General features: G+C 36.3%; 1 protein-coding gene and 1 long non-coding RNA gene across 4 annotated transcripts in view; one reads left to right on the plus strand and one right to left on the minus strand.

The window, feature by feature from the left end:
• Positions 1-583: 583 nt before the first annotated feature.
• Positions 584-1,245, minus strand: LOC116168702. Of its 2 annotated transcripts, none has more exons than XR_004144814.1 (3): positions 1,139-1,245; positions 710-835; positions 584-659 (listed from the first exon to the last, which is right to left on the minus strand). It is a non-coding gene; the product is annotated as an uncharacterized LOC116168702 (long non-coding RNA). The 2 variants fall into 2 exon arrangements; XR_004144815.1 differs by having other exon boundaries at positions 587-659; positions 715-835.
• Positions 1,246-10,755: 9,510 nt separating this feature from the next.
• The window catches only part of LOC116168678, a 184,345-nt gene continuing 173,731 nt past the window's right edge, over positions 10,756-21,369 (plus strand). For both annotated transcript variants that reach the window (XM_031484618.1, XM_031484619.1), the window contains exon 1: positions 10,756-10,850. The gene's annotated coding sequence lies outside the window, so the exon portion shown is untranslated. The remainder of the gene's footprint in view (positions 10,851-21,369) is intronic.

Below are 21,369 nucleotides of genomic sequence, written 5' to 3' on the forward strand. Positions count from 1 at the left end.
AACTACAGAAATATTTTCTACTTTATGGTTAGGTACTTTGGGTGATTGTATTTAAAGTGGGCCGTGTGCCCTTTAAAAAAGATCTCTACATGGGCTGCTAAAGAGTTTCTAGGAATCTCTTTAAACATTAGTATTCCTTGGAAGGTCCCTTTAATTGCTTTTGCCTTTGTAGAATACGAAATGGATTTCCAGACGCTTAAGGCTACGGAAGCGATTCCTAAGGTTTTAAAGGAATAATTACACGGATCTCTGAGGTCGAGCCTAGAAGTGTTTGTTAAAGAGATTCGTTTTGGAATGTTATGTTTCTCCACACACATAAACCTCGACAATTTTATCATCCGCATTATCAACAGTTTTCCTGATACATCTCGGGAAATATATTCACTCTGGGCGGTTTTTTGGGGCTTCACCTTTCTCCACTAGTTCTTCAAAAGGTATCCAACCCCATCTGGACATCGCTTAGTACTCCCGGTCGTATTGGTGTTATATGCTTTTACATATTTCTAAAACTAACGCTGTTTTTCCATAAAACCCATACTACTGGATAAAACTGGATTGCCTACATTTTATTAAAAAATTGAAAAAGGCAGAGAACATAATCTTTATTTTGATTCATTTAAGCAGGACAACAAACAAATCCTCTAACGAAGCAAATTGATCTGCGAAATTGAATATTATTAAGTTTATATATGGCAAAACGAAAAATTACCTTACCACCTCATTTGGCCTACACTGACTAACACAATACCGACATCTTCGCATTGCAGTTACCGCAACCAGTACCAAACTAACTACCAACTCAGTAATCCACTTCATTTCAATAGTCTTGCGGGATCTATAAACGTTTTACCTATTAAATAACAGTCGTATCCAGTTAAGAAGTTCCAAAACGCCACTCAGGCACAACCAACCGCTTTAAACTGCTGCTACCCCTGGTAACATGGTTCTGGATGCCACTCAAATCTGTCAGAATTATCTAAACTGCCCCTTCAGTCAAATTCATTTTGATAGCATTAAAAAGGTTCAGTGTAACACTGGAGTAAATAATTATCCTTCTTTGCAGTGCAATGCAAAAATGATTGACCAAAATTTGAATGAATCGACCATTAAATGACACTACTAAAGTAATAAGCCTTACCCTAGACTGCATGTGATTAGGCGCCCCCAAATACCAAAACCAATTATCACAGAAAATGTCACGGATCGCACATTTAAGTAAGTTAACGTTAGCTTCGGTATAATAATTAGTGCATTCCAATTCCAGAATTGTCGACAATTAGTTGATACGTTATCTACTCAAACATGTACGAGTCATGTACAAAATATTGGTCAACTACGCAAATGGTTCTGGACGTTGGAAAAAGGTGGAAGCTAAAACTTTTAACACCTCATCAAAAAATTCCTCAAAAAACGGTGATTTCCCCCATTTATTTTAATTTGTTATAGTGTTACGTTATATACGTGGGATACAAAAATTCGACAGATGTTTTTACCTGTATTCAATGACAGATTGGACGCCTCCTCTGAAATAGCGAGAGAGAAAAGCCAACCTGTGACTCTCAAACCACCATCATTATATCCACCACAAATAGTACGAGCACGTCATCGCCCTCAGTGGTGACTCTCATACTCACGAGGTTCAGGTAAAGAGACAAAGGTAAGTAACAATAATACGCTTTCAGATAACAACATGAACGAAAACAGTAATAAAAGAGCCGTGCGAGATAGTAAAGGCGTGGCACTAGGCTCACGGCTTACTTTAAAAAATCTTGCTCTCTAAGATCCTAAGGCATTAATGATGCAAGCGAGTTCCTAGACGTCGTCATCAACGCAACGACTAGGGTAGGGAAGTGAACTGGAAGGTAAAGTTTTGTAGGTTCGGGTAAAGCTTACCTTCCGTTCATCTCCCTAGTCGTAGCGAACAGAGCGACAACCTGAATAAAATCATACAGACGTTATCAAACATGGTTTTCGAAGAGGACCAGGTCGATACAATTACCCAACTTGAGCTATCACGTAAGGTCCTGGAAAAGTCCGGTGTGAATGTTATGACATCGATGAGGCCCACTCCACAACTGTCACAAACGCTCTCAACCGCGAAACCTCCAATCACGATCGCCCGAGCGGCAAATATGATCCCCCAAATCACCTTGAAAGCAACGAAAAAGGTTGAAAGGTTCCACCCTGTATATACAACTTACGATGATACATACATTTTTGAGCGTTGGCAACTATGCAATTTCTAGGTGGGGAAAAGCTGCCTGCGCCACCTAGAAAGCACGAACGGGGGTTACGTTTGGCATCTTGTCTTGAATGGCGGCCGTGAACGCGTCGCTGCATAAATGTTTGTTGTTATTTTGTGCAGGTAGTAATTTTTGCATTTCTTTATATCGTATTTGTGTTTTATATGCCGCATTTAATATTTTTTTGTGTTTGAATCTTTGTGAAATTTACTTGGTTTAACCGCAATGCAGAATCACATGTGTGATACCGTTATGCTATTGTTTGTAATTGTTTACGTTTTTGGTGTAATGTTTGCTCAATTTATGTTTATTAATGTTGATTACGTCTTCGTCTTGTCCCTGAAGTAACATTCATGTAAGTTTTGATAATTTTATGTTAATATGTGGAAATTACCGATTCGTTTGAGGTATGTACTGACTTGTTGTTTGTTACTAACAATTTTCTCCGTGAATGAAGCAGTCACGGAGGTGGTAAAAAAAACTGTAGTCAAAATTGAAGTACGACACCTAATTCCGTGGTTGTCTTCAACATCCAACTGTAGGCTCGAAACCCCGAAACCAGGGGCGGGCTACCCATCTTCTTGTAGGAGTGGGATTACCCTAATCAAAGATCTTCTGTTTAGAATCTATGTGCGATAAGTGAGTGGCGATTCAATAATTTCCACATATCTTGTTTTTAGTTAAATTTGCCTACAAGGTCATGTAATTTTCCATCTTGCTTTTAACAAAAGGACTTTATTACACCAAAGATGAGTCACATCCTGTACTCTTAACCCTTTCTCAGAATTTAGGTACCTGCTCCTACCTGACCCATTGTTCCCAAAAACTTGCTTTTAACATGGAGTGTGACCAACATTGTGTAATTATATGCATTTACTATCTTTGTTAACTACTGCTTAAACTTTTACCAAATATTTTGTTAATTAATTTTTGGACTGTATTAATCAAACTGCGAGGTTTTTCTTACGTCGTGCTCTTTTTACCCGTAGCAGTTACTTTTGCTAGAGTACGACACCTTTTGGCTTTGCTTGCTTTGTTTATATTAATGTACATCAACTAAATTTCCGGGCTTTCACAATCTTAATAATTACGATCATTATTAAACAAAATTTTCACAATTTCAGTGTTTTATTTAACGTTCCTTCCCTACTGTGCTTCAGGTCAAAGCGTTGTCGACAACTAACGTAAGGGGGCCCTGTTTTATCACGTGCCACTTTTCAAATTTAAGCGGGATCTTGTTTAGTTTTGGAGGGAATAGTTATTCGGGTGGCCTTTTTTAAACGTTGCAGGGTTGACCTTATTTCCGTGTTCTTGTAGTGTGAAGTTAGTGTAGAACCTGGGGGTTAAGTACACTACAAGGTCGAAACGTTTACGATTAGGGTAAAAAAAAGAAAATACATAGCTAACCCGGATTAGGATCCGTAGCGCTGTAAAACACGGTCACATGGGCGAAGCGTTTGCGGCTATTAGAAAGCTACACGAAATACGAAATAACAACAAGCGGCACTTCAGGCTAGCCAGAAGGCAATTATTTATACAATTAAGGAACTTGGGTCACCCAAACAAAGGGTGGTACCCACGGAAGTCGAAGGTACACTCATTGAGAGTACACTAGAGCAAAATGAGGAAATATCCGAGACCTATGTCATAGAAAAGCCCCCTCTATTTAAAATAGTAGCAAAAATAAATAAATATTCTTATAAATAAGAAACTTTGCTCAGTCTGTGCATGAGCACACCTGATGTTTAAATATGAAGAATCTTTGGTTAAAATTTGAAAAAAATTACTCCATATGTAAGAAAGTTGGTATTGCTCAGTCTGCACATGCGCACATTAATCGTCAAGATTTTTTCTTGGTTGAGGTGCCAGAGCTACCGAATGCTAAAAGAACGAGAGAACTAAATATTTTAAAAACTGTAGTTAAGGCCTCGGACGGACGGACGGAGAAAGTGGCCGTAATAGTGCCTTACAACATGAGTTGGAAAATGCGCTAAAAATATTTATCTGGTGTTATGTTGCGATATCACGTCCGACGTAGAAATTGCAGGGGTTAAATGAGATTCAAAAGACCAGTAGGGGACATAACGTACAGTGGAAGGACCACTTATAGGGGAAATTAATGGAATGAAAAATATAAAGAGGGACTACGAAAAGATGAATATAAACTAAAACTTGGCTACCATTTAAAAGATGAAAAGAATTATGAAGTCCCAAGAAAATGGTAAAACCAAAGAGTAAAACTAAAATTTTAACGCTAATAATTAATAAAATAAAATCAAATGAAAACCTCTTCATGCAGAAGCTAAGGTTGATGGTATGGTAAAAATTGCACAAGAATTTTAATTCGAATATTTTGCCGTACTTTTTCCCTTATTTCACACCGCGTGGAATGACTGTATTGAAATATTTAGTTGTACCTAGAGTTGATTAATTTTAAATAAATGGGAAAGTTCCCGTTACCGAGTTGTTTGGAAAAGCATTGAATTGATAATGGAAAAGTTTCCTATAATATTTGATTAAACTCTTTAGTATAGTCGGTAGCGAATGAAAACAAAATTTTCCGCTTTCCCAGCCGGGAGGTGGCTCAATAAGGATTATATAATTTATCGAAAGCTCTTTATGGTATAGAAAAATCTGATTTATTCATAATATTCTATTTGACAGTTCTGTACTAACAGCGAAATGTATTTATTAATCTTAATATATCAAAGTCAAATTAGGAAGTTATATAGAGAATTTGCCGGAAAATTTAATACAATTAATACTAAATATTTATTAAGTTCGTTTCGGGAGAGAACCCTCATTTTGCTTTTATAGGTCAATAAAACTCATTATAGTGAGGTTCTTAGAAAGTTTCAGGAATTCATTTGAATTATAAACTTTTGTTCGCGCTTTACCTAAGGTCCCATTGTCATCCATGCAAATACCAATACGTAAATTTGTTATTTTATTAGTCTAACTCCCGGTTTTATTGAATTGTTCCCAATATTTGTACAAACATGTATTTGTCTACCTTGCTTAACCAAGTGAAGTAAGCAACTCGTAACACACTGTAACAAAAGCGTTTTCATGCATTACACGAAGGTTTTATTACAAAAAACGAAACAATTTCGTCATATTCATAGGAGAAACAATCCGAATGTTTCTTAATTGCACATACAATGATGTCTAGATTGTAGAGAGGTGCACATCAACACGCAGCAATCTTCATGGTAATGAGGAGGTGTTCGTAACGTATAATGCAAGGTGTAAAACGACTTGGGAGTGTTCCAGTCGTTATAACACAGAAATGGCTTAAGAACACGGATATTCCTAATGGGAGTAATTAATTTAAATTACGACTATACTTCTCTGCGCCTTGTGCGGTCGTCCCACTATAAAGCTTTCAAGAATCAAAATTGATTGACATCTCTTTTTCCAGCGAGGTGAAACCGTGATTAATATTTATTGCTTTTGTGAATGAGAAATTTGAGAATGCATGTCATCGCGTAACCTTCATTGGGATAGCGTAATCGATTTTGAAGTCTGTCTAAAACAATTTGAAATGACACTTCCACTCGAATATTATGAGTTTGATTTTGGGCGCGTCCGGTGAACTATTTTGGTTCCCCTTACAATGAATTATATACCATATAGCAAAGGTAAAGAGCTCGAATATGTCGGGCACAAACTTTAAAAATATTTTTTTCTTAATAGGCCATTTTCGCAATTTATCGGCGTCATATGTCTCATAATAAACGATCTATTTGCTTTCGTGACACTATATAATCCTACCATTTTTTCTCGGTTTATTATGCGCAACGAATTGAAACGCTTACCACTGATAATTGTTGAACTTGCACGCGTAGATGAATACAATAAACCGGTTAGTACAACACCGTTAAACATTAACTCATTGCACATAAATCATTAAGTAACTTCAGGTGACTCAATTTAACCAGTGTAGGTATAAATAATTCTCACTTGAGTAATGCACACTTCCACTTCTTTTGTTTCGGGTTCGTGTGTACACACCCTTATACATTTTCTTTGTATAATCGTCAAAGATCAAAATCTTTTAAATTTAGAATTAGAGTGTAAAGACAGATATTTTTCTACTAAAGGAAGTTGCAAATAAAAGTGGAATAAATTGTTGGTCACAGCTTAACTATTACGATTATGACAAATCTACTGTAAACGCAACGTTCTTTAGAAACATTACATCTGCTTATCCGTAATCGCCTCCAATTATCAGAGTGTCTCACGCTTTGAGTTAGCGTAGGGCCCTCCCCGTCCCTCGACCTCCGAACACTCTAAATAGGGTACTTACTAACCGTCGTTGAAGATAGCATGCTAAAGTTCATACCTGCAGCTCGAGATCCCCCTAACGGTTTGTGTAAGCAATGGGCCTTAGCTTTTTCGTATTTGGTCGACACCATTTGGCGGTGTGGCAAATTTTCCTGGGTGCGAATTTACGGGAGTGAGTTTTCCCCACACGCTCCACAATATCTGAATGTGCGGGTGAGCCATCAGTTGAGCAAAAACGAACATTGTGTTGAATAATGACCAAAACAAGTTTAGAAAACTTGTATTCAAAGGATGCCTCCAAGAGGGCAGTTAAGGGTTCACTTTAAGTTTCAGAATTTCCTTAAGGTAACTTGGTTTAATTCGTCGTGGCCATGGCCATGTACCATTTATTTAAGTTTGGTTATATCTAAAAGACAACAAGAATGTTCATCATCTCCAATATTTTCTGTAGAGCTTCTATTGTTCACGAGACGCTTGAATGTCTTCTTTATGGCCTACATCAACGATGAGACACCCTGTATGTGCATTTAAATTATTTATAACGTTAAAAGTCGGTTGTAATTTGAGATTGGCCACAAGATTCGATCATATTACTCTGATTCTGGGGGTGTTGTGTATCAGAATTATTAGGTGTTGAATTTGTTTAAATAATTATCGAGGATTTTATTTATTTGTTCAATTTTATTACGTGTTAAAAGACTAGACTTAAACATTTGGAAATAGTTGCGTAGGATCTGCTGTTAACAAAAGGCATTTTTGGATTCACTCTTCAATAGAAGCAAAGGAATATTGATGGAGAGTATGTTGCCTTGTATTGAAGGGACATTTTTAGCATCATAGACCGCCTCTTTGTTAACGACCGCCGATTAACTTTCGAACGCCTCCCGCGTATCAGTCGGTAACTAGCCTCGACTGCCTTATCATTCGAAAGAGGAAGGGGCATTTTTGGCATCAACTTCAAACGCCTTTTTTTGTACGAACTGCTGACATTGTCAATCTGATTGCAACATGGCACCCTCGTGCTACTCCAATACTTGCAAGCGACATCCCATTCGATCAAGTAAATCATTAACGATCTTGACATAGGTACATTATCGATTCGTCGTTTCGATCGGTCTGAAACGACGGATTCCACAAATTAATCGTACCGTATATGGGGCCCTTTACAGGATGAAAAAAATTAAGTGCAATCAATTTGTAATAGAAAATCTTCAGGAATACGCATATTTTGTTAATATTTCAAGCTCGAAAATTGCTGCCCATCCTTAAATAATGTGCAGATGAATTATGCAAAACACGTAGAGAACTACTTACTGCTATTATGGAATGTATTAGGAAACAAGTGTATAGTTGTATTTACATGATTTTTTAACGTCCAGCTCATAAAAACTGCAAATGACGTAGCTGCTTGTAGTACCCAAAGGGGTTCGAAACCCACACTTAAAAGGCTCAGATTATACCCATGAGCTGTGATGTAATTACTTACCTTTGCGGCTAATTATGCAAATTTGGAGCTAGCCTCGGAGCTAGCTAAAACACTGAAAAAATCAAACGAATATAGAAATTGGCTAGTTAGTGCATAAGTCGGCTGGCAACTCCTATTCATATGGGTTTATCTGTGCCCCAGTGTTCAACCTCAAATATTCTAAACGTGTTTTCTCAACTATGGAACTGCATGGCACCCCGTCGGAACTTAAAGAGAAAAAGGTCAAAGAGAATATGTGCCAATTTTTAACGCTTTACTCAAAAGATCGAACTTTTTTCCTAATCTCCCAGGACAGAAGTGTGTATTACGTTTACGAAGTTTTGTCGGAATGTTGTGTATTGTGCGTTTATCGCTTACTAGAGATATTCCCAGTACCAGTGAAAGGGAGTTTTTCCACCATTACATCTGAAATTACAACAAACCCAGTGCCATTTAAACCGAAATTTAAGTGGAAGCCAAGAAGTGAAGGTTTGTTTGTGTGTGTGTTTAAGGTTAAGGCAATTAAGATTTCTGTTAATTAATTTGTTCTATCGATCGCCTGTTGCGTGGTATTTGCCAATGGCAATGGGTGCCTATTTTTTTTAACCGATTTGATTGATTTATGCCGAATAAATTTGTTTCATGTTTCAGCATGTTCTATTTTGTGTTTAATCGAACCCAAATTAGGACCCAGATAAGTAAACCTATTCAAGAAAAAATGTTTAGTGGTACCCAGGTTTACGCCAGGTGGAGGTTGCTGAGTTTCTAAATTAATAAAATTGATCGAGGTTTATTTTTGGCGGATGCTGTAGGTGCCCTGCAAAAATTATAATCGTTTCGTATAAATAATAAAAATATCTCTATAAATTGACAAAGCACATTTTGTGCATGCGCACATTGATCGTTGAGATTCTTCTTAGCTCTCGTGGCAGAGCTATTAATAAGTTACCGAATGCAAAAAAAAACTAACTAAATATCTTGAAAAGTGTAGGAGTAATTACTGCCTCGGACGGACAGACGGACGGATATAGAAAGTGGCTGCAATAGCCACCCAACTACTTACCGGTGTGTACGCACAACGGATGTACGCGTAGACCAGTTGTTATATGAAATGCTACAGAAGAGTTAAGAATATAAGGATTGCCAGTTGAAAGGTATCGTGATCTCCTTAAAATGTCGTCTACTATTTTAATTAGCGCGATAGTGCAGATGTGACCTTTTGTAAAACCTGATTCTTATACGGGAAGTAGCCGGAATTTGTATACACGTTCTTTTATTTGGTTTTTATCCTTTCCAAAATTGTGAGGAAGTATAACAAAATACTAAAAAAACGAAGAAATTTTCAAGAAGCGTGACAAAATTCTAAAAAGACGAAGATAAAGGCACTCAATGCAGTCGAAATTTGATTGAGAGTAAGACTTTTACTTCAGTAAAATGCATTATATTATGCATATTGCTTATTCATGTCTTTTTTATAAAAGACCAACAAGTTTGTCCCACCCTCACTATTATCTTCATTTAAATGAAATTTCACCTTGTGATAAATGTGAATTATTATTAGGATAACTGGCACCTTTTACCACCTAAGAATAACTATAATCCATCATACATGAAGTGTTGGTAACCCTAAGAGGGCGCGTGTGACACCGTAGTAAAAAAACTTATTAGCATTTCAGAACAAAAAAATGCATTCGTTAAAATTCTAACCGTTACCTTTTCCTAGATCGCGCATTTGGAGGTCTTTTCACATAATTTAGCTGCAAAAAAAGGTGGGTGCACATTCGAAGGAACCAGGAATTAAGTAAATCACCTCCAAGCCTTGAGACGATTGAGATTTTTTGAAAAAATGAAAAATTAGTCACGAACAACCTATAACCTTGACCTACCGATGAAAGTGAGAATGAAGGAATAGTCATCTTTTGCGTTAAGACATCTTGAGTGACGCAAACAATTTGTGGATCACGTTTTTTAGGAAGCACGTTGCAAATTGCAAGTGCGTTGACTGTATACATGTGGCATTGACTGTTTTCGTAATATAATAAATAAGTACTAGAAAGTGTTGGGCAATTTCTTTGTTCAATATGAATAGGGATACCGTTAAACGTAAAGAAGTTCACCTTACTTCTATATGCAATAAACCGTGACTATTACCCTTGTCAAAAATTCTAATTCCGCTTTTTACTTATTCGGTGCATCTGACACGTCATTGGAATCACACCTTTGATTTCTTGTGCATTTTTTTCATTTTTAACTTTAACCCTGACACAATAATACGTTGGTTTGGAATGTGTAATTTCAGATATGGCAATTAAAATGGGATCGGTTGGAGCTTTTTTTAATTATGAAAGGTAACTGATTCTGCATCGAGACTGATTTTGAACAATTAAAAGTGTGCTGCACGTAAGTTCTGCATCAACCTTCACTTTATTAACTAACTTGAAACTTTGTTTTTTTTAACGTGAGGTAAGTCTTCATTTATCTTCAGCACTACTACGGCCGTTTTACATTTCACATTTAGAACTAAGTAAGTAGTTATGGGTTGCTTTAAAACTGCACTAACTGGCGTCCTGGTTTTTGTTGTGATGACTTTGCTGGAAAAACTGAGACTGGGAAGCATAATCGGTTGCTTCATTCATGGGGATCGATTCGATTATGCAAAAATCTTTGCTGGAGAACAATATCTGTTACTGTTACGAGTTGACCTAGAGAGGAAGTCGTTGCGGGATTGGGCGCCTCTTGGTTCAACTCTTGGAAGGCGTGAAGCCTTCAGTTAGTTAGTGGACTTCAAGACGACCACTACTCCTTCGGCTGGTGCCTCCCCGTCCTCCGCGTTCACGAACTATTATTACGATCTTGTAAGTACTCTTTGACCCTTATTGTTTCCCACTTCCTACTACATCCTGCTTTATTTACTACTATTGGCGACGATTAACAAGGTAACGAGAAAGTTCGCATTGCTTTCGGAGATATCGATGCGCGGTCAAGAAGTATTCCGGAAGCATTTATCTCGCGGTTGGTGTGTGATCTCAAGCAAGGTTTATGTGCATTAAAATTTTTTTTTGCACACAGGAATGCAGTGCTTGTGTATTTTAAGACGCGTATGCCTGAAAGTGTCGACAATTGCAATTGCGAAATGCAAACAGGGTAGTGAGGAAGCTAAAACTATTCTAGTCACGGTCCACTTTCCATCCTCCGTTCCATCTGTCGTCGGCTTTAGTTGTCATAGCAGTTTCGCTACGTGTTGTCACGCCATCCCTTCGCATCATTCGTTCTTATCGATGTTTTCCACAAATATTTCTGCGCCTTGAGTTCGGTCTAAACCCTCGTATCAATAAGTGATTATTATTACGCCTCGGGCAATATTTGTGAATTTCTACTACCTAATGACTTGCGATAATCTGTCAATTTACGAAATTACCGGAAACGTTTTTTCCTCGCTTCCATGATTTACCCATAAGGCGTAACTTTTTGAATTTTAAATTGTAAGCGAAACCGAAAGTTTTGGCTTGCAAACGCACTTTAATTAGCAATATAATGTTCATACGTATTTAATTAGAAGTTAAACTTTCACGTATTTATGTAATAATAATACAACAAATATGGGAATATAGATTAGCAAATTTATTATATTCACACTACTGCAATGATTCCCAGCCCAGTGAAATAATTCATAAGGACACGCAATGCACAACTGGGGGTGTACGGATCATCGCTTAAATTGTGTAATTGTTAGGACGGTGAACCGATTGCCATTTTGTAATAAAAAACCATTTATTATTGAGTCTAATTTGTTAGCAAATTAGCTTTGAAAGGCAAATTGTTCATTAATTTCACCGAGAAATAACATTTATTTACATTTCTTGGCTTCCTTCCTTTTTATTAGGTAATTTATGAGTTGCTCTTCACTTAAACTTAAGGACTTCTTGCATTTGTTTATTCCCGCAGTCGAGTTCCCAAGGATGGTAATTACTTAGTGCACTACCACAGGAGATAAAAGTCAAAAATTGGAATGCGAGAATCTTTGGGACCAATTTGGGCCAGTGTAGTCGCGATTAAACTTCGATGAATGAGTTTTGTATACTGTGAAAGTCATGAATAGTAATTTCAACCTTGCACGGTGAAGGTGTGCCTTTTGCAAGAAAGTCACATTATTTATAAACGAATTCATTTGCCTAACATCAATTATTAATGTGTGACCATCGAGCCATTCGTTGTCAAATTTTGGCATTTTACTTCCAGAAATCGCCAATTATTAACTTTCAAACGCTTCACGTTTCCCTCATGCATAAATCACTTGTAGGTCAACGATATTTAAATAACAGAAATATTATTTCAAGATCAAGTTCAAAGTCAGCAATGATCCGATGCCGTTATAATTACAATAATGTATTATATATATTTCACTTAGTTTAGTACCCCAAATTTATGCAAATAAAAATACTAAATTGTTTGGCGATTAGATTTCTCGTTATCTATTTTGTAATGATATTTACAATACCTGCTTGTTCGCCAACCTTAAATTTTGTTTAGTTCGGGAACCTGAAGTATTGTGATTTCGAAACCACTCTGTGAAAGGTTATTTAAAAATTTTATTTCATACATGTCAAAATTGATATTATCATCATTCTTTGTAGAATTACAGGCAAGACGACCTATACAATTATCTAGGCGAAATGCCAGTAGTCCATAACTTTCGATTGAGAAGTCTAAACGAAAAAGTACGAATTGTTTTGGATTTTACGCACCAAAATTAATAAGAAAAAGTGTTTTCCCGAGAAATTTTGGTGCAGTTGATTTTTGGTAAAAAAGGAAGGTTGTACACTGCGTTTTTTTGAGGCCCGAAAAAAAATTGTCCTAGATCGACCGGGAAAAAAATTTTTCTTATAGAATCTGACCTGTAGAATCCGTAATTTCAAACAGTTCCAAGATTGGGATACGAGTTCAAAAGATACAGCCCTTTGAATTTTCTTTCAAAATTGGTTTCTAGTTCATAACCTCGTCCGACGCGACGTCCATAACTTTTGATTGCGAAGTCTAATCGAAAAAGTACGAATTGTTTTGGATTCTACACACCAAAATTAATAAGAAAAAGTCTTCTCCCGAGAAATTTTGGTGTAGTCGATTTTTGGTAAAAAAGGAAGGTTATACACTGCCTTTTTTTGAGGCCCGAAAAAGAATTGTCTCGGATCGACCCGGAAAAATAATTCTCTTGTAGAATGTGGCCTGTAGAATCCACAATTTCAAACAGTTCCAAGATTGGGCTACTAGTTCAAAAGTTACAGCCCTTTGAATTTTCTTTCGAAATTGGTTTCTAGTCTACAACTTTTGATTGAGAAGTCTGATCGAAAAAGTACGAATTGTTTTGGATTCTACGCACCAAAATTAATAAGAAAAAGTGTTTTTCCGAGAAATTTTGGTGCAGTCGATTTTTGGTAAAAAAGGAAGGTTATACACTGTCTTTTTTTGAGCCCCGAAAAAAAAATTCTCTCGGATCGACCCGGAAAAAAATTTTCTTATAGAATGTGGCCTGTAGAATCCATAATTTCAAACAGTTCCAAGATTGGGCTACTAGTTCCAAAGTTACAGCCCTTTGAATTTTCTTTCGAAATTGGTTTCTAGTCTATAACTTTTGATTGAGAAGTCTAATCGAAAAAGTACCAATTGTTTTGGATTCTACGCACCAAAATTAATAAGAAAAAGTGTTTTCCCGAGAAATTTTGGTGTAGTCGATTTTGGTAAAAAAGGAAGGTTATACACTGCCTTTTTCTAAGGCCCGAAGAAAAAATTGTCTCAGATCGACCGGGAAAAAATAATTTTCTTATAGAATGTGGCCTGTAGAATCCATAAATTCAAACAGTTCCAAGATTGGGCTACTAGTTCAAAAGTTACAGCCCTTTGAATTTTCTTTCGAAATTGGTTTCTAGTCCATAACTTTTGATTGAGAAGTCCAATCGAAAAAGTACGAATTGTTTTGGATTCTACGCACCAAAATTAATAAGAAAAAGTGTTTTCCCGAGAAATTTTGGTGCAGTCGATTTTTGGTAAAAAAGGAAGGTTATACACTGCCCTTTTTTGAGCCCCGAAAAAAAAATTGTCTCAGATCGACCCGGAAAAAAAATTTTCTTATAGAATGTGGCCTGTAGAATCCATAATTTCAAACAGTTCCAAAATTGGGCTACTAGTTCAAAAGTTACAGCCCTTTGAATTTTCTTTCGAAATTGGTTTCTAGTCCATAACTCTTGATTGAGAAGTCTAATTGACAAAGTACGAATTGTTTTGGATTCTACGCACCAAAATTAATAAGAGAAAGTGTTTTCCCGAGAAATTTTGGTGTATTCGATTTTTGGTAAAAAAGGAAGGTTAAGTATTCAAATACTATGCGAAGTATTCGAATACTTTACGAAGTATCCAACTACTTTGCGAAGTATTCGAATACTAAATATTTGTGAAAGTATTTGAGTTACAAATACAAATACTGCTTCCATAAAAGTATTTAATTACAAAGTATTTGAATACTTCAAAGGATGTGAATACTATAAAAAGTATTTACAAAATTGAATACTGCCCAGCTCTGAAATGACATGGGTAAACGGTAAATCGGTCATTTCTTTTCCGGGTTTCCGGGTTATTAACTGTACACATCGAGATAAAGACTCGTACCATTCGATCTTTTAACAACAAAGAAATTTTACAAATCAATTGGTAGTAGTGACTGGTATTTATGGAAATAGCGAATGCGATCGATGCACCACGCCACCACAACTCGCATTTAAATATGATAGATAGCGACCACCACCTAAAGAAGCCTCTTATTTAAAGGATCTCCTCTCTTCCACATTAAAAAATCTCTTTCTTTAAGATTTCGTAAACAAACAGCCAATCAAAACCAAATTGGATTAACGCCAGCTTCGAATAAACTGCACGCCTGTTGTTTTCTTATCTGGCATAACACGTGCTTATCTAGAAACTAATCAAATTTCAACTTACGCAACGCGATAATCGCAACCTGAGAAACCTTTTAACAAAACGCTCAAATACGACCAAATGTTCCTACCTTTTAACGGGAGTTAACAACAGGTAATTCTGCTTTTACAATTAAATAAGCAAACGTTGAACTTCAAATTAAAGAAAAACGAACTCCGCGTTTAAATGAAAGCTCTCGACCAAATGCAATTGATTTTTTTCAATACGTGGTGATCCACTATTATTAATACATGTGCTGAGTCGCATGGCGTTGTTTACACAACAACATATGTATTAGTGATTTATAGGGTAATGAGTGTACAAAAATTAATAATCAACAAATTACTGATGAAGGTGAAGGTGAAACACAAATTTTACTTTTTTATATGCAGATAAATACCTCCCGCAATGAATTTTATTACTGATGTTTTAAACACAGATTTATAAAAAATGTTATGCCGAGGATTTTCTAATTCCTATACTTGGGGGATACCTTAATGCACTATAGCATAAAACCACAATAAAAATGTTAGTGGCAACTTTACCCTCATTTACAGACGGACTAAACTGAAAAATCTCGTTGGGAGCTTGCGTGGAAGGATCCAGACGGCCCTTTACAGCAACGGGCGAAAGTTAGATCATAAGCATAATCATATCTTAATAACAATTTACGAAGGAGGAATTAACCTACAGATCCATTTCAAGGATTGATCTCATATTAAATTACATTAAAACCGTAGCTAAGACCCGAGAAATATAATCGGATTACCGAGTTGGTGTCTTTAATTATTAACCAATTATACACTTTGATAGGTGACCGTTAAAGTAATTCATGCAGAAATTACCAGTAAATCATTTCTCTAACGGCATACTTTTTGAGAAAATCCGGTTTATGCTCTCGGTCGTGTTTATTGTAGGAAATTTATTTTTATTTTTCAATTTACAATCGACGATCATAGGCAGGAGAGCACGTGTCTATAAAAAGCGAAGAATAAAACTTGATTTAGGGTTATATGTATTATAAAATAACATTTACGGTTGCTGAAAAGGAAATTGAAGTTACACCTTACGACAAATAGTTGTATACAGAACAAGTTTTTTATAGTAAGTGTCCTTTATAAAATTTATTTGAAAGTATCAATAAAGTTCTGGTGAAAATTTTACGATTTCAAATCATGTGAAGTAGTAGAAGTATATCAATTCTTGCATTTGAAGTACCAAACTTTTAAAATATTGAAGATATTAAATAATGGCTTAGGGATTTCGTTTGTAAATCACATATAAGCACTATTTGCAAAACATCTGTTCCATTCAAAGGATCAAAAGCCCTGTTTGAAAACTTTAGCCCATCAGGACGAAATGTCTTTTCACTATGAATTATTTATAAGGTAGTCAATTTGAGTGCCATTTGAGAATTATATACGTCTTGAATCACGTGAAGTCTATTTGCTTGATTTACATACATTTTTCAAATACTCGTTCTAATTGAGACAAGTCGTGCGTTACACTGACCTTATAGGTGCGATTGTAAACCTTTCTAATAAAGAATTTTAATTCTCATAATAGTGGTTTTAAACAAAAGTTTAAAAAAGTATTACACCTTGAACTACAATGCATACTTTAAGGCCAAGGCGAAGTAAATATTCGGTAAGTTTATTTGCATAAATAAATTACAGTGAATGCCCTTACTTCTTGCCCTGTAATCCATTTTCAGTATAACTTAGAATGGTAATTTACAATAAATTTCATTTGTTGTTTGGTTACATCTCGGGGCAACCTCAAAGGAGTTATTCAACCTCATTTAAAATTCAGATCCGCAATTCAATTGTTACGTTTAAAATCCAGGAAAATATATAAAGAAATTGACTTTTCACCGCCGAATTAAATTCGACAGATTTTTGTAAACGAAAACTTGGGATTAAGATTCGCTGACTTTTTGATGGGAAAAAAATGCGCCCCGAAGTATCGGGTGGGGAAAATCAAGTGGGTGTTCTTTGTAAATAATAAACGCAAAAATAAACGATAACCGCTGACCTCGAGACCTAGATCTATATTTATTACACGACTGACCGGAGAAAGGTAAAATGAGAATGACACTGATGGAAAGAGAGAGCGGTTCGAGATTAAGATAAATTGTAGGTACCACCAAATCTACACTTAAAGGGATACAGACGCGCTATTCTGTTTGATGAATTGACGGAATATCAAATAGTCATTACCTTCACTAAGAAATGGTAAGCTATTCATAAGATACGATGCTAATGCACAAAAAGCTTGCAAGGAAGTAGCTTTCGGCTTTGATGGGATCGATAACGCTAAGTGTGCATGATTTAGCAGTTATACATAGGACACATATGTTCCCGAATGATACAAATGACTTGTTCCAGACTGCTCCAGTTCACGCCTATTAACCCACGTCGTCCTGACCTAATAGCCTTTTTTCCTCAATTATACTTTATAGGCAAGCCTGAAACGAGCCGTGTCTTTGTCTCAGAAAAAACTCGCATCTGACCTTTCTAAACCCTCGAAATGCTCATTTCTATTGCTGAATATCTGACAAACGTAATCCCCTTAAAGAACCTGCCGTGACTAGTATACGACGGTGAAAGATCCCTGCCAACCAATTTAACTAGGATAATTTATAAGAACTAAACCTCTCCTAACCACGGTTGTCAACCACATGTGCCTCATTGAGAGAACGAGAATTTGCAAGTCTCTCCACGATTTCCACGTTTTAAAGCGTCGCGTCACCGGCGTAACAGTGGAAGGCGAGATCTCTTACTGAAAGCTTTTTAAGGGAAACGCAGCTACGATTGCTTTTCTTTGTTTCGCATCATTTCCGAATTTGATACCTGCAAGACTATCATTTTAAGAATATGTTTGCAATTCTGACTGGAGAATGAAGGCGTTAAAAACATTTGGTCATACATTAAAGTAGTTTAAAAGCTGGACTATTTTCTATCTCAAAAATATGAGTTAACGTTTTTCAGTCAAACAGTTTTCCACTTCTATTTACTGTAACCGTTATAGACTTTCGGAATGATTTTTGTGAAACCGATAAGGTACAAGAACTGTGATCCTAGGATTATTCCAAACTAATTCATATTAACAAAGATTCTTATTAATTTCTCAACGGATACCATTTTAATCTGGATGCAAGCATATAACACCTTAGTTTTGTATGGTAGGATTTTGCTTAATTTGTGCGCACGTCATTGCTGTATTATGACGTCATCACTAAGTATGTTTACATAGTAACATGCAATTAATGGAAGAGTATACTGTAACGTAAATTTAATTTACTTTATTTTATAGCATATGTTATGATGACTTTTTAATAGGTTTGAATGAGTAGGCTAAATCGTTTTTAACCGTAAGGATAGATAAAGTGATCACTTTAACCGTAAGGGTAGATAAAGTGAAACAAATGATTGTGCATTCTAATGACATCTGTCATTCTTATTTCAAAGGCACGTTATAAAATGACGTTCAGAACATATGACAATTCTGTTTCTATGGAAACGATCGCGATTTCAGAACCTAAGCTTTACTATTTTTGACGTCTCTAAATTGAATTCAGAATTGTCAGAAACTTTACAATGATTTATATGGCTTCTGTTATAAAATAAAGTTTTGTATTATACACGATGATAAAGGGAAATTAACCATCTCGTGAAAATGTCTTTCAATCAATGGTTAAAATATCCCTTTAACGTCTTGTATAATTAATAACTATTTTACGACTGTATACGTTCCGGTTTAGAGAAGACTTTACTGAAATATCCGATGACCCTCTCGTGCCCATCCTGCATTTGAGGCAGTACAGCGCCCATTCCAACATGCCGGTCTGTATCTAACACGAAGGCCCCTTCTCTTCTAGGATAGCTGAGCACTGAAGTCGTACTAAAGCTTGCATGAAATCTTCAAGAGCTCGCTTACAACCATTCTCCCAGCATCCCGTCTCTGTGATCCTCTCTTAACTTGATCAACGCCTTTGCAATATCGGCAAATCCACGAACAAATCGCCCAAGAAATTTCGTATTCCCTGTTTATCTTTTTGGCTGAGGATATTCTTGTATGCACGAATTTTGTCGGGATCCACTGCCACACTATTCTCTGAAACTACTAGGTATTTCACTTCTTTTCGAAAAAAGGTTGCAGTTCTTTCTCTTAAGTTGGAATTTAGCACCGCGCAATCTGATAAACACGTCTTCGAGATTCTTAAGATGTTTTTCGAACGTTCGACCAATCACAATTACGTCATCAGCCACGTTTTCGAGGGTAAACCTCTCAAGACCAGTTCCATTAATCTCTCAAACCTCGCGGGGGCATTACACACACCAAAGACCTTATGTAAAAGGCTGTCTTCTGGCGGTATTCGGGATCCAGACCAGTAGTCGCTTTTCATATCTAAGATGGAAAACCATTTAGCACCCGTTAGCGTATCTAGCGTGTCATCTATTCATGGCAACGGATAAGTCTCTTTCTTTGTTACGTTGTTCAGTAGCCTATAATCTACACAAAACCTTGTGCTGATATCTTTTTATTTCGTATAGTTCATCGATTTCGTTTCCCATCATATGAATTTTATCTTGGACACTCTGTATTTCATCTTGAATCATGCCTTTAACTTCTTGTTGATATGCTTCAGTTTTAGCCTCCATTCATTGTTGACCAGCTTCAAATTTAGCTTCGATGATTTGTTGGCCAGCTTCTATTTTAGCTTTCATGGTCTGTTAACTGGCTTTCATTTCATCTTGGCCAGCTTCGAATTTAGCTTTGATTTTAGCTTCCATGGTTTCGAATCCAGGCTTCATGTCAGCTTTACCGGCTTTCATTTTAGTTTGACCAGCTTGGATTTTTGCATTAACTTGAGCAGTGTGCCATTTCGCCTAACGTATATCTGGTCTCTTTCGCTAATTGTTCACTTAATCCCAACTCCACACCTGACAATAATTACGTGGTTTTATTTATTTAATTAACCAACAATAAATTGTTGTCTATGTCGGAATCCTTTACTAACACTGTGGACATTATTCCTTAGACGTAAAGAAAAAATTAAAGGAACATTATTTTGATTTTTTTCGTAATAACACACGCTCAGCAAAAGCTGAGAAGCGACTGCAATCTTGACTTACCCCATACTCAGGACCATCAGCACCGTCACTTTCATGTCATCCCGACGGACGTTGCGCGGCACGTTCGAATTTGGGAAGCAGTCAGGAAATTGAATAAACACTCCTAATTTTGTGCCTAAGAAAGGACGAAAACATATAAAATATGTTACGCACAAAACCGGGCGATGTTAGGGAAACCCTATTCGGGACAAAAACCCTGCCATAACCCACACAATGATACAAACTAAATTGACAAAGTGTACCCACTCCTGGGTAATCACTTCCAGCGTGCTCATTAAGTAAATTCTCGGTGAGAAATGGTCGTGCGTTCACAAATCAAAAAAACCTTGAGGGAATTTGTCTTTAATACATACAGAATGGTTAAATATCATAAATGACAATCATTAGTTTGAAATGATTAATACGGCCAAAAGCATGCTCCAGACTCTGCATTAACGTACAATGTTTGATAAAAAAAATGAGATATTATAAAACCTCCTTTATCTGATCCATAAAGGACTTGCAGAAGTGGAAGTAGGTATAGATGTTCTTGATTATGTATGTACGCAGTAATCAATTGCGCGACTCACCAAATACAAGTTCAAGCTGGTCCTTTAAGGGTGATTACTTTTTTACAGTTGTGGTACCCAAAACAGGTAGCTACGGTTATATATATTTTTGGTGTAGCAGTAGATTAGGTTAAGCCCAGTCGCTTTCTAAATGCCCTAATAACAAAATCCAGAATTACCTAATGAATAATTTATTTGATTTGACTTACCCTTCAGAAGAAGAGGCTTTACACTACATTCGCCGGCTAACGGCCTTAGCGAATCAAATTCACTTTTTTTATTCTTGACAAATATTTAATTGCAAATCTGCGCTGAGCGCTGGTCTTGTCAATACGGCATTTAGCAGGCAAGTCCCTTATCTTTCAATGACATTCTATTTGGTATAAATTGGAAAAACCGTAAAACGTAACAAGTATAAGAATACATCCTGATTTGTATGCAACAAAATATACGTTTTATTGCATATAAATATCGCTGTTTCTCAAAAAATTAACTTAAATTAAGTAGCAATACACTGAAATGCTACAAAAGAGAACAAAGGCAAAAGAAAATCCACACAACATTTCAAATTGTGTAACAATGAAAATGAAATGTTACCTTTTACATTTATTTTTGTTTTGTTCTTTACATTTGTTTTGTTTATTCAAATGTTTAGTTGAATTTTATGTACAATTATGTTCGAAATGGTTAATTTGGTAGGGTGGAAGATCGCTCCTGAGCGAACC

The sequence above is a fragment of the Photinus pyralis genome, unplaced genomic scaffold, assembly GCF_008802855.1.
Source record: "Photinus pyralis isolate 1611_PpyrPB1 unplaced genomic scaffold, Ppyr1.3 Ppyr1.4_LG4, whole genome shotgun sequence".
Taxonomy (NCBI): Eukaryota; Metazoa; Arthropoda; class Insecta; order Coleoptera; family Lampyridae; genus Photinus; species Photinus pyralis.